This window comes from Rhinopithecus roxellana, chromosome 10 (assembly GCF_007565055.1).
Source record: "Rhinopithecus roxellana isolate Shanxi Qingling chromosome 10, ASM756505v1, whole genome shotgun sequence".
NCBI classification, from domain to species: Eukaryota; Metazoa; Chordata; class Mammalia; order Primates; family Cercopithecidae; genus Rhinopithecus; species Rhinopithecus roxellana.
In genome coordinates, this window is record NC_044558.1 from 106,261,493 (window position 1) to 106,273,249 (window position 11,757).

Genomic DNA, 11,757 nt, shown 5'->3' on the forward strand with positions numbered 1-11,757 from the left:
TGAAAGGGCGGGAGGTTCCTTCCCATCCTCCTCCTGCCCTGGCACCTGCAGTGGCTTCAGACACCACACGAGGTAAACTTTGCTGCTCTCTCGGGCTGGTTCCATCCATTCCCAAGGGGCATTCTCCCCGCCATGACTGTCACCTATGATTTACCGTGGGGAGGACAGTTACTGAGCCTGGAGGGGCCCTGGAGCAGAGCTCAGGCACCTGTGAGACGACTTCCCGAATTATGTTTTTCTCCTTTGATAAATAAAATCTAAATCCTCCCAGTTTTAAAGAGCCTCGAGGAATATGCAGAACTCACTGTTGTCCCTTAGGTATTTGAAAATAACTATGCTTAACAACAGCAACAAAAATCATCTGGATCCATAGCCTAGCAAATCCCTGCTTCTTCCCTACTTTTGAGATGCTTTAAAGTATACCAAGGTTTTGAAAATAATTCCCCATCTGTCTTGCTGCTCCTCAAATAACTGAGATGTAATCAATATGTGCAATTAAAATTTTCCATTTGTTGATATATAATTGGACAGACAAATAGCCTGAGCTCTAAGTGTCAATATATAGATCTTGGCAAGGAGGATAATCTGCTACGAGCAGCTATTAATCATATCGTACACCTGCTTGGGAAGATTTCAGTAACTTTGTGTTGGAGAATATGAATCATTGGAGATTCCAGTCCATTAAAGATTCTAGTCTTGATCTTCAGGCTCCAAATGTCGAAGGAATTTTATCAGAGTCACACAGCTAGCAAGTAGCAAAGCTACACATTTTGGGTAACCAGTGATTATTGGGTAGGGCATAATAGCTTCCGAACCCCTTTTTTATTACCTTCACAAATTCCCTGGGGCATCACCTGTCCTCCTTGGGCATATTCTTGATAGAAAAGTAAAGGCCAGGCTGGGCGCGGTGGCTCAAGCCTGTAATCCTAGCACTTTGGGAGGCCGAGACGGGCGGATCATGAGGTCAGGAGATCGAGACCATCCTGGCTAATACAGTGAAACCCCGTCTCTACTAAAAAATACAAAAAACTAGCCGGGCGAGGTGGCGGGCGCCTGTAGTCCCAGCTACTCGGGAGGCTGAGGCGGGAGAATGGTGTAAACCCGGGAGGCGGAGCTTGCAGTGAGCTGAGATCCAGCCATTGCATTCCAGCCTGGGCGACAGAGCGAGACTCCATCTCAAAAAAAAAAAAAAAAAAAAAAAAAAAAAAAGACCAGTAAAGGCCAGTGGCCGAGCTTTTGCCACTGAAGTTAAAGGGTTGGGGCCTTCCTGCCAGCACTGGGTGCCCGGCCAGCAGGTGGGCGCAGCCTGATCCAGGGGAACCAGGCAGATCCTCTTTCGTGGGCCAGGGACTCTCAAACAAATGACCCAGAGACAAAGGAGCAGATAGAATGCCCCCATCCCACCAGGAGCAACTTGCCCAGTTGTTTCTGCTTGGGATCATTCTGCAGTGTCTGCCTTCCAGCCTCTAAAGCCACCCTGTTCCCTATTTCCAAACACCCTGGTGATTCTGCGAGTTCCCAGTGGCTGTCCAGTAAAGTGTATTTTACTTTAGTAATGAGGTCCATTTCTTGCTTACAACTAAACATCCTATCTGATAAAACTGGTCTTCCTCTCAGATGCTACCTGATAAGAAAAGGACGTCTGTTCTCTATGTGACATCCAGGCACCGTCAGCTGGGGAATCTAGGATGCCCTACATTTTGATAAGGCCCCATATCACATAGGGTACAAGCCACACCTCCAGGGAAAAGAAAATTGAGACATTTATTTCAAGTGCTAGTTTAGAAAGGAATGGTCCATGGCCAGGGGAGGCTCCGCCTCTGACCCACAAGCTCATCTAGGGATGCATTTCCTTCTACCAAGATGCTCCTCCAAGAATCACCCTCACCTACAGCCTTGCTCCACCCCAGCACTGCTGGCATTTTGGGGTGGGTGATCCTCCGTGGAGGGACCATCCCTTGCATCACACGGTTTGTTGTAGCACCCCCTGGCCTCCACCCCCCAGAGCCACGGTCACCCCTGCCACTGGGACAAAACTGTGTCACAACCTCAGTGCCCTCATTCCAGCCCGCAGGGAGAAAGGAGGAAATAAAAGGCAGTGGTGGCTGAGCGAGCTCCTTTGGGACCTGGCCAATGCCAGGCACCTCCCTCTGCTCCATTAGCACCAACTTGTCCCGGTCACTCCAGCTGGAGGGGAGGCGGGAGGCATCTCCAGCTGAGCAGCGTGGGCCTGGCTAAAGCACAGGGGGTCTTTTTGCTAAATGGGGGGGAGAAGTCATAGATTCTGGAAACAAACAGCAGTCTCTGTCGCAGGCCCTGACAGACCACTCCAAATGCCCTCTCACGGGATCAACGAGAGGCAGGGCAGAGAGGCCTGAGTTTAGGTTATCTCAGCTGGATATGTGTGGAGATAATTATGTATGCACATGTGTTTAACACACACAGCACACATATAAAGCATACATGTACGTAATACATACATGCACACATATACTTATGTTTATATAACATCACACATATACATTGTACCTGCATGTACATTGTTATGTGTATTTACATTCATGTATATACATAGAAAACTCCCATGTACATAACATACATGCACACATATATGCATAAATAACACACATATTTAACATATATGTATACTTTGTTTCTTGGGTTCTCTAGGGACGGGAGACCTAGAACATAGAGAGATTGTAAGAAAAGTCAGTGGGCATCATTTCAAATGGGCAAAAGTATACTCGCCATTGCTGCAGCAAAGCCAGTGGGTTCAGAGCAGGAGCTTTGGGGTCATAGGGACATGGATTTGAGCTTGCTGCTGGTGCTAATAAACCCATGGTACAGAAGATGCAATGAAGGTTTAAAGAGCGGAAGTTTTGAGGGCGGACAGTCACTGGTTGGAATCTATGCTCTACCACTTCCTAGCTGAGGAAGTTTACTGACTCTCTATGCCTTGATGACTATGCCCTTGTTTACTTCACTCTAATCCTCAATCATTTCATATGTGAAATGGGATGATAGTTGTTCAAACATCGTAGGGTTGTGAGGAGGGGTAAGGAAATGGTGCACATTGGCTGGCTATAGGAAGCGTTCAGTCAACAGGAGTTATCACAGCTGTAAATATTACCAGGTTAGCCCTTCACGGATGCTGAGGGGTGGATTATGGCACTGGGCTAGGTCAGTGGTTCCTGAGACCTACTTGGAGAAGAGCTTTTACAAAATCTAGATAGAAAAGCACCCCCTGTCCAAGGAATTTGCAGTTGATTGATTGGGGCAGGGCCTAGGAGTTTGCATTTGTAAAGGCTTCCCCCAGCTGATTCTGATGTACAGCCAGCTTTGGGAAGTGGCCTTCCATTGCTAAAATTTTATATTCCAATTATTTAACTTCACTCTCTGCCCTTTTATCTTCATGCCAGAAATCCCAGCCTTGGTCCCTTCCCAAGCCATTAATAAGCATTTACGACTCTCTGCCGTCCTTCCTCCTTCCAGTCCTGGATCAATAGTTCTCCTCTTAGTATTTGGCACTCCTCTTCATGCACTGGGCAAGCTCTCAAGGTCAGTGATGGGCAAAGAATCTTCTCTTTAAACAATAGTGCTGACCTGCAGGATTCTGTGTTCTGAACCATTCTGCGGTGACTGGATTTAAAGCAGCCCTCTGCTCTATGTGCATGGCAGAGTGAGACAGAAGCCACACCCAGTAGAATGCTGTTGGGTAGACCAGCGCCGAATGCTGCAGAGGTGTGGCGAGCAAATGAATTCAGTGCAGAGGGTGGCTGCCGGCCCCAGACACTGCTGCCACCGATGAAGAATGAGCCTCCAGACGCCGGCTGCAAGGAGCTCCGCTCCTGTATGGACCCCACGTGCAGTTACTTAGACAGCTCGCCAAGTGACCCCCAGAAAAAAGGCAAGACTTGACTCTTCAAAGTACATGAGGTAATTTATCCTACAACTGGACCTGTGCATTTGCACAACAGATAAAGGCATCAGGTTATTCCCTGCAGAGCTTACTGTCCTGATGAAACACTGGGAACAACCTAAATGGCCTTCAGTAGGAACCTAGTGAAGGAGTTCATGGGGCCTCTGCTTCTCTGGGGTTATGACAGCACCTCAGTCCCCATGGACATAGTACTGGTTTCCAAGGCTGTAAAGGGCTGCTATGGGCTCTCCCGGCCTTGTGTGGACCCCATAAGCGTCTCCAAGCTTCGAGGCCAGTGTGGACTCCATTGTCTAGTGGTGTGGACCTGGTATAATGGGTTGATTACATTCTTCTCCCCATGTGCACACCACTTCCCTCTTTTCAGTTTGAAATATTTAATAAAGATCCTATGTACTCAACGCATACAACATGATACTTTGATATTATATATACGTTGCGTAGTTATTTTCAATATATCTCTGAACTCTATTGGTGGGGTGGGGAGTGTATTTCTCCACGTTTTGAATCTCAGCTGACCTTTCCACTTGCCTTAGTTCACAAAATACAGTCGATATAACATTGTGCCAGTTCCAAACCTACGTGTCAAGAACCCTTGAATGCTTCTGCTCATTCTTTAGAACTTTCTGGCTCCATATTAACAAGTCCAGGCTAGCTTGCTGAGGAATGAGTCATGTAGAACAGTTGCCCTTGTCAAGGCTGCAAACATAAGACAGTGCAGCCAGCTGACCACAGCAACCTCAGTAAACTCAGCCAAGATTTAAGAACTGTCCAGCCAATGCACAGATGCATGTATTGGATAAATGTTTATTAATAGTGGGTTTAGCGCTTGTGGGTTTAGTGCTTGTATATCGGGCTTAGTGCTTGTATATTATGCAGCAGGAGCTAACTGATACACCTGGGTAGGGCTATGGTGGTTCCCTAATCTTTATGATAGAGTCAATGTGGCTTCCTGTTATCACACAGCATTCTATAGGACCCATAGTATAAAGGATCTGTGGAGTCTCTTCTCTGGACACATAAAGTCACCCCAGGCTTCCAGGACCATTTATGCCCCAGGAGCAGAAGATTCAGACCTCACCATCATCAAAATAAGTGTCTCTGGCACTATGATGATCTCTGGGGAAGAAGGCACAGGCAGCTGTGATCCAGAGCCAGCAGAACAGTGGCTAACATTGTGGTTGGCTTTTTCAGTGAGAATATTAAGGTTTACAAGGGAAGTCACTCTCATCAGTTTACACGGGTGGTGATACATGGCAAAGACAAGGTTGGAATCTGGATGGCAACATTGTCTCCATACTGTCCCCCTGGGGCAGAAAACTCAAGTACCTACCAGGGCCAGCCAGGTAATGAAATGTGTGAGTCGTCAGACCTGACTGCATTTTCTTCAGCACAGAAGCACGTTGCTTGCATATTAAACAGGTGCACAGAATCTTTACTTACACAGAGAATTAGCCTCTCTATCATTGTTCTTGGAACACAAGAATGATTGGCTTCCCTCTTGACTCTCCCATAAGAAACACATGAGCACACACATCATGATATATAGCAACTGACAATTGGGTTTAGTGTCAGGAAGACAATTAAAAGGGGTAGGGACTGAGGAGATGTTTTTCTAAAAGGGGTGACCACCCCTTACACACTGGGCATGTGGAAATGCAAGCTCAGTGTCTTCAAGCTTTTCAAATTTTCAGGAGAATCAGGAAGTTTCAATCTGTATGTGAAACCTTCAGATAGGCAATTCTTCGTAGCTAACAAATAAATCATGTTGGGATTGCAGGAAATAATAAATGAAGGAGGTTATACTCTTTGACAGTGTGGTTAAAATAAAAATAACAGGTAAAGTGAATTGAGTGCTCATAAACATAATGTTAAGCAAAAGAAGACACAAAAGAGCAATATACTATATGATTGCATTTGTAGGTCAACAACAGGCGAAATAACATATAATGATATGAGTCCAAATAGTGATTACTGTCAAGGTTATATTGCCTAGAAGGGGTATGAGAAAGCCTTCAAGGAGTACTGCTAATGTCTTATATCTTAATCTGGGTGGTGGTTTCATGGGTGGTTACATATTTAAAAATTTGTAGGCTGGGTGCAGTGGCTTATGCCTGTTATCCCAGCACTTTGGGAGGCTGAGACAGGCAGATTGCTTAAGCTCAGGAGTTCAAGACCAGCCTGGGCAACATGGCAAACCCTGTCTCTTCAAAAAATACAAAAGTTAGCCAGCTGTGGTGGTACACACCTATAGTCCCAACTACTTGGAAAGCTAAGGTGGGAGGATCACTTGAGCCCAGGAGGTCGAGATTGCAGTGAGCCAAGATCATGCCACTGCATTTCATCCTGGGCAACAGAGTAAGATTCTGTCTCAAAAATAAAAATAAATACAAATTTTAACAAATTAAAAATAAAAATATGCAGTTCTGTGCATTTTCCTAAACTTAAATTATAACTCTATCAATATAACAAAAATGATAATAATATAAACTATAGACAACTGTATGTTATAAATATGAAAAAAAGAAAAATAAGCAAAATGTGTAGAGCACTATGTGGCAAACACTGATCAAGGATAGTTCACATATTTCATTCTCACAACTACCCTATGGTGGCAAATTTTACCATCCCTAATCTATAAATGAGAAAATCGAGGTTCATAAAAACCATGGAACTTTCCCAAGTTCATGCAGCTCATACATAGCAGATGTGGGCTATGAAATTAGTGCACCTGGCCCCAGAGCCTGCATTAGTAACCCCCATCCTATGCACAGACGTGGTGTGCCTGCACACTCTCGCACACACACTCTCAAGGTAACAAACCCAACTTATATCTCTATATGCCCACTATAGAGAGGACCCAATTTAATTTCCTCTTTTTACATTTTTGTTTACAAAGCATTCAGCTGTTCAAGTGAGGCTATAACTTCTAAGTGATTCAGAGTTTTCCACAGCTGAAAACAATGCATGTTTCCTGTCATTTATATCCATAGATAAAATGTCCTGTGTGAAAAGTTATCATATTAATTGCAGCTTCTCAATTTGCTAACTGGGCTGGGTGAGTAGTGACCATGCATTTATGATACCAAGGCTGAGCCCAGAAGTCACCCAACTTGGTCATTACCACAACAAGGCAGGGGCTGATGGGCAGATCTGTCCATGGTGCTGATTGACTCACTAAATAATAAACAAGGCTATTCCCGCCCATCCAGATGCAAGCTCTGGTATTTTCCCATGCTCTGAAGAGGAGGAGTTTAGGATCAAGATCACTTGAGACAAATTGGATTCTATTTTCAAGCCGTATCAGGGTGAAGTTGGCTAAGCTTTTCCAAAAGCTGTACTTGAGGAGAAGGTGGCAAGGCAAGGCTTAAGTAGACCCATGAAGAACAGAGGTTGAGGCTTGATTAAAGAAAAAAAAAAAAAGAGAATTAAGAAAAAGTACTTTGGCTGGGTGCAGTGTGCAGTGACTTATGCCTGTAATTCCAGGACTTTGGGAGTCTGAAGTGGAGGATTGCTTGAACTCAGGGGTTCAAGACCAGCCTGGGCAACAAAGTGAATTAAAAAATTAGCCAGCCATGATGGTACATGCCTGTAGTCCCAGTTACATGGGAGGCTGAGGTGGTGGGATTGCATAAGCCTGGGAGGTTGAGGCGGAAGTGAGACATGATTACGCCACTGCACTCCAGTCTGGGAGACAGAGCAAGACCCTGCCTCCGAAGAAAGAAAATAAAAGAAAGAAAAAGGAAAGAAAAGGAAAAGGAAAAAATAGTAATTTGATTCATAAATCTTATGCTAGTTACAAATTCTGAAGCACAAATGATATGTTGTCAGCAAAGGATTATATAGGTCTGGTCAGGAGGACATTTATTACAGTCTCTTAATTCCCCACAGGAAATGGTATTCTGTCTGTTCCGGATTACAGGAAGTCTCAAATGGGGTTTACCAAGGCTCTTGCAGCCCGGGCTATGTTACTCTGAAGTAGTCGTGAGGTAGCAAACTCAGAACTCCCTTTCCTGGTTTCAAAAATGACTTAAGTAAGCCACAGCTCCTAAATCTCACATGCCATTTTGAGTGTAATTTTTGGTATCTCCCTATATTGTTCACAGATTATATGAAAATGACAAAGCATCACCCGTGCACAGTTAAGCTTCAACTATTTAAGAAAGAACTATTTAAGACAGAAAGAATTCAAATTCTACAGGGCTTGAGAGGGACTGGGCACAGTAAGCCTAGCCAGGACCTACACAGAACTGCCATGGTCACCAGATTATTGCAAAAAGCAGCAAATATTTTCTCCACTATTCCCCAAATAAATAATATATCTAGCCTACGTTGCGATATTAATGTTATCGTATGGAGTATACATACAATTGGCAATAGGGGAAGTAGAATTGCTCTCAGGTATTTTATTTTGGGGGATGTCTAGGGAACTCCAGTAGCACCAAAATCAGCTGCATCCACCAAATCAACCACTATTCTTGTGGCCACACTGTAAGAGACTCTCCCCACTGGCAGACATGTGGTTTGCAATCATCCTGAGTATGGGTAGTTTTATTGTTTTGTAGAGGCAATAGAATATGGCACTTAAAAAGCTAAACTAGAACCAGACTACCAGGGTTCAATTCTTGGCCCTTCCCTTCCAGTCCTATACACCAAAGTAATTTATCTACCATCCCTCTGCTTTAGCTTTCTAACCTGTAAAACGAGAATAATAATGATCTCAAAATATAGTTGTGAAGATTGAGTAGATATAAACTATTTAGAACAGTTCAATGAAGTAAGAGTTAAATGAAGTCATTGAACATTGTCTTCTTATCTTTAGCCCCTTCAGGATGTTTATAAGATACCTTGCCCTTTTTTTTTTTTTTTTTCGTCTGAGCCAAAATAAACAGCATTTGCCACTACAAAGCTTGTTGGAGATGGCCAGATTTCTTGGTTGCAGGCAACAGAAGTTGACTCATTACTGAGATGAGAGGCTCAGAAGACAAATGACTAATGATAAATGCTTGGGAAGTAAACAGAACCAAGGGAACAGCAAAGAGTGAGATGCTGGATACCACAGCAGAGGAAAAAAAAAAGCCACTTCTATTCCTGCCATGGGTGTGACCGCCTATAGCCCTCAGCCTCGCTGCACTTCTGGTTCAAGAATCAGAATTCCTGAAGAAAGACTCAGGTTGACCAAGCCCTAGCCATGTACTGACCCAGCTGTGAGAAGAATCTCACGCCTTCAGCTTCCAACTCTCTTGAAGGGATCATTGGTGTTCAACAGTCAAAAAGTGACAAAATCCCACTGGGATGACAGGCACAAGCTTCCGAGAAATGTTATTCCCTAGAGCAAAAACATTTCCCATGGGTCATCCACCAAGAGATCTAGAAGAATTAAAATACAAAAACAGGTCTGCTGCTATCTCATTAAATGTAAAGCAACAACTTGAACATGAAAGGGCTGTAACTTTTCTTCACTCTTTTCCCATTTCTTCTCAGTTCCTGGACTCCAATAATTACTTAAATTAAATATAGCAATTGAGGCTGCCTATTGTTTCTTGCTGTGTAATACGTTACAGAGGCACCTTCAAACTCAGCCATCTGTCTGAATTGCCTCTGGTGTGTGGCTCACACAATGGTTATTGTTGTAAAAAAGAGACCCAGGAAAGCGTTCTTGCATTATTCACTTCATTTATTTTGATACAATATTTGGAGCTACTTCATTAAATTTGCTTAGAATGTCCTGTCATTTTTTTCCTCTGCCAGCATCTGTTTCACACAGATAATATAACACACAGAGTGAAAAAAAGTTGCCTGCAGAAGGGAATAGAAATTATTTAACTTGATTTATAGATTTGGGTTAGCTTTTTTTTTCTTCTCCTCTCAAAGAATCCAAATAGCATAAAACATTTCATTAATGGACATATCAATGTATTTGGTTACTAAATGGTTACTAAATGGGGAAAGCAATTAAGCTGCTGTTCCCTAAGATGAAAAGAGACAGTGTTTGGCTTTGTTTGGGGGAGGGGTTTCATCTAACTAAAGCTGGCTCTGACAGCAGAAATGCTAAACAGGAAGCCCATGTGTGCACTTTTAACTTTTTTCAACGTGAGAGACTGAAATCTTCAAGTTCTGGGAGATTTTGCATCTCAGTCTAACAAAACAAGCAAGAGACAAGCAGCTGTCTTTTTCGGAGACTGTTGCTTTTTTACAGTTAATAAATTTGTCACTTGTGGTTGAGAGATGCTAGGCAAACAGGAATTGAATTTCACTGAATATAAAGGTCCCCAGTCTCACGTTTACGGTAGGAAAATAGACCAAGGTAAGACAACAGGACCCAGTTGAAGAAGAAGAGTTGAAATGACAGAATGTCAGAATCCCTAGCCCAAAGCTCTCCTTGTTAGACACACTGGTTCCAAAATTCTCCAGAGATGAATATATAGGAAGGAAAGACAATGTAAATAAGAAACCAGTGTTTTTAAATTTTTACTTCTCCAGCTTTCAGAAAAAGAAAACTAAATTCTTTACAAGTGAAAACTATGTCTACCTGCAGCTGTGGCTGATGTTCATTTCGCATCCACCAACAGGGGCATCCCAGATGTTTATGGCCAGTTCCATTCTGATTTGTCAGTGTTCATACTAGTTATTAAACATTCTGAATGCAATCCCTCTGTCAACCAAGAGGTCAAAGAGGATGGAGTAGTCAGCTCCTGTTTTGCTGTCAGGATGTATCCTGTTTGATGTATCCAACACCTCACTCTTTGCTGTTCCCTTGGTTCTGTTCACTTCCCAAGCATTTATCATTAGTCATTTGTCTTCTGAGCCTCTCATCTCAGTAATGAGTCAACTTCTGTTGCCTGCAACCAAGAAATCTGGCCATCTCCAACAAACTTTGTAGTGGCAAATGCTATTTATTTTGGCTCAGACAAAAAAAAAAGAAAAAAAAGGCAAGGTATCTTATAAACATCTTGAAGGGGCTAAACTTTTCCACCTTTTTCTGGCAATAACATTCCAAATTTCCTTTGGGGCAGCCACTTTTCCCCTCTCAGATGCAGTCTGGTGAAGCTCTCAACCAGGATGCTTTAGTTTCCTCCACTATAGGATGTCTCTTTGGTGCCCTCAAGAGACCAGCCATTGGTTTCTATTTCCTATTCCTGCTCTGCTACCTGGATTTTCTCCTGTCCATTTTAAGTCTCATTTTCATTCTACTTTTCCATTTTGTAAGATACCCTCTAATAAAGCCCATTCCTCTCGAAGTTAGTCAAAATCCATTTCTGTCACTGGCAACCCAAAGAACCGTGGATGAACCCCAAAATATAAGCCCCTTAGTCTTCTAGAAATGATAGGTCGATCCATGAGATAATAATAGTAAGTCACATCCCACAGGTGGAATTAGCTGGCTGCAGGAATGCTTCCCAAAGCAAATCTTCCTGAAAATGTAGCTTGGAGACAAGTTTTTGATGAGATTAAAGTGCCTCTCTATGTCATCAGGAAGCATCAACTAGGAAGAAAAGTCTGTAACGATGAGACTCTTAGTATGTTATTAAATGTCTGTTGAAAATACAATACTGACTGACAAGTGTGGGCCTCAGATCAAATAAGGTCTGGGAAGAATTTAATCAATATTTATGCAGAACTGTGCAGAAAAACTGTTGCTTATTTTATTTAAAAATTATTTTTCAAAGGCTTGCATGAGCATACTTGAAGGCATCTGTCCATCTGCATTTGTTCTGTTTCCTGATGAAAACAACCCTCGGCTTGCTATTAATGATACTCATGATGCCTAGATTGATTAGGATACACCCAGGCAGTTGTAAATGACAGAATCTTGGCTC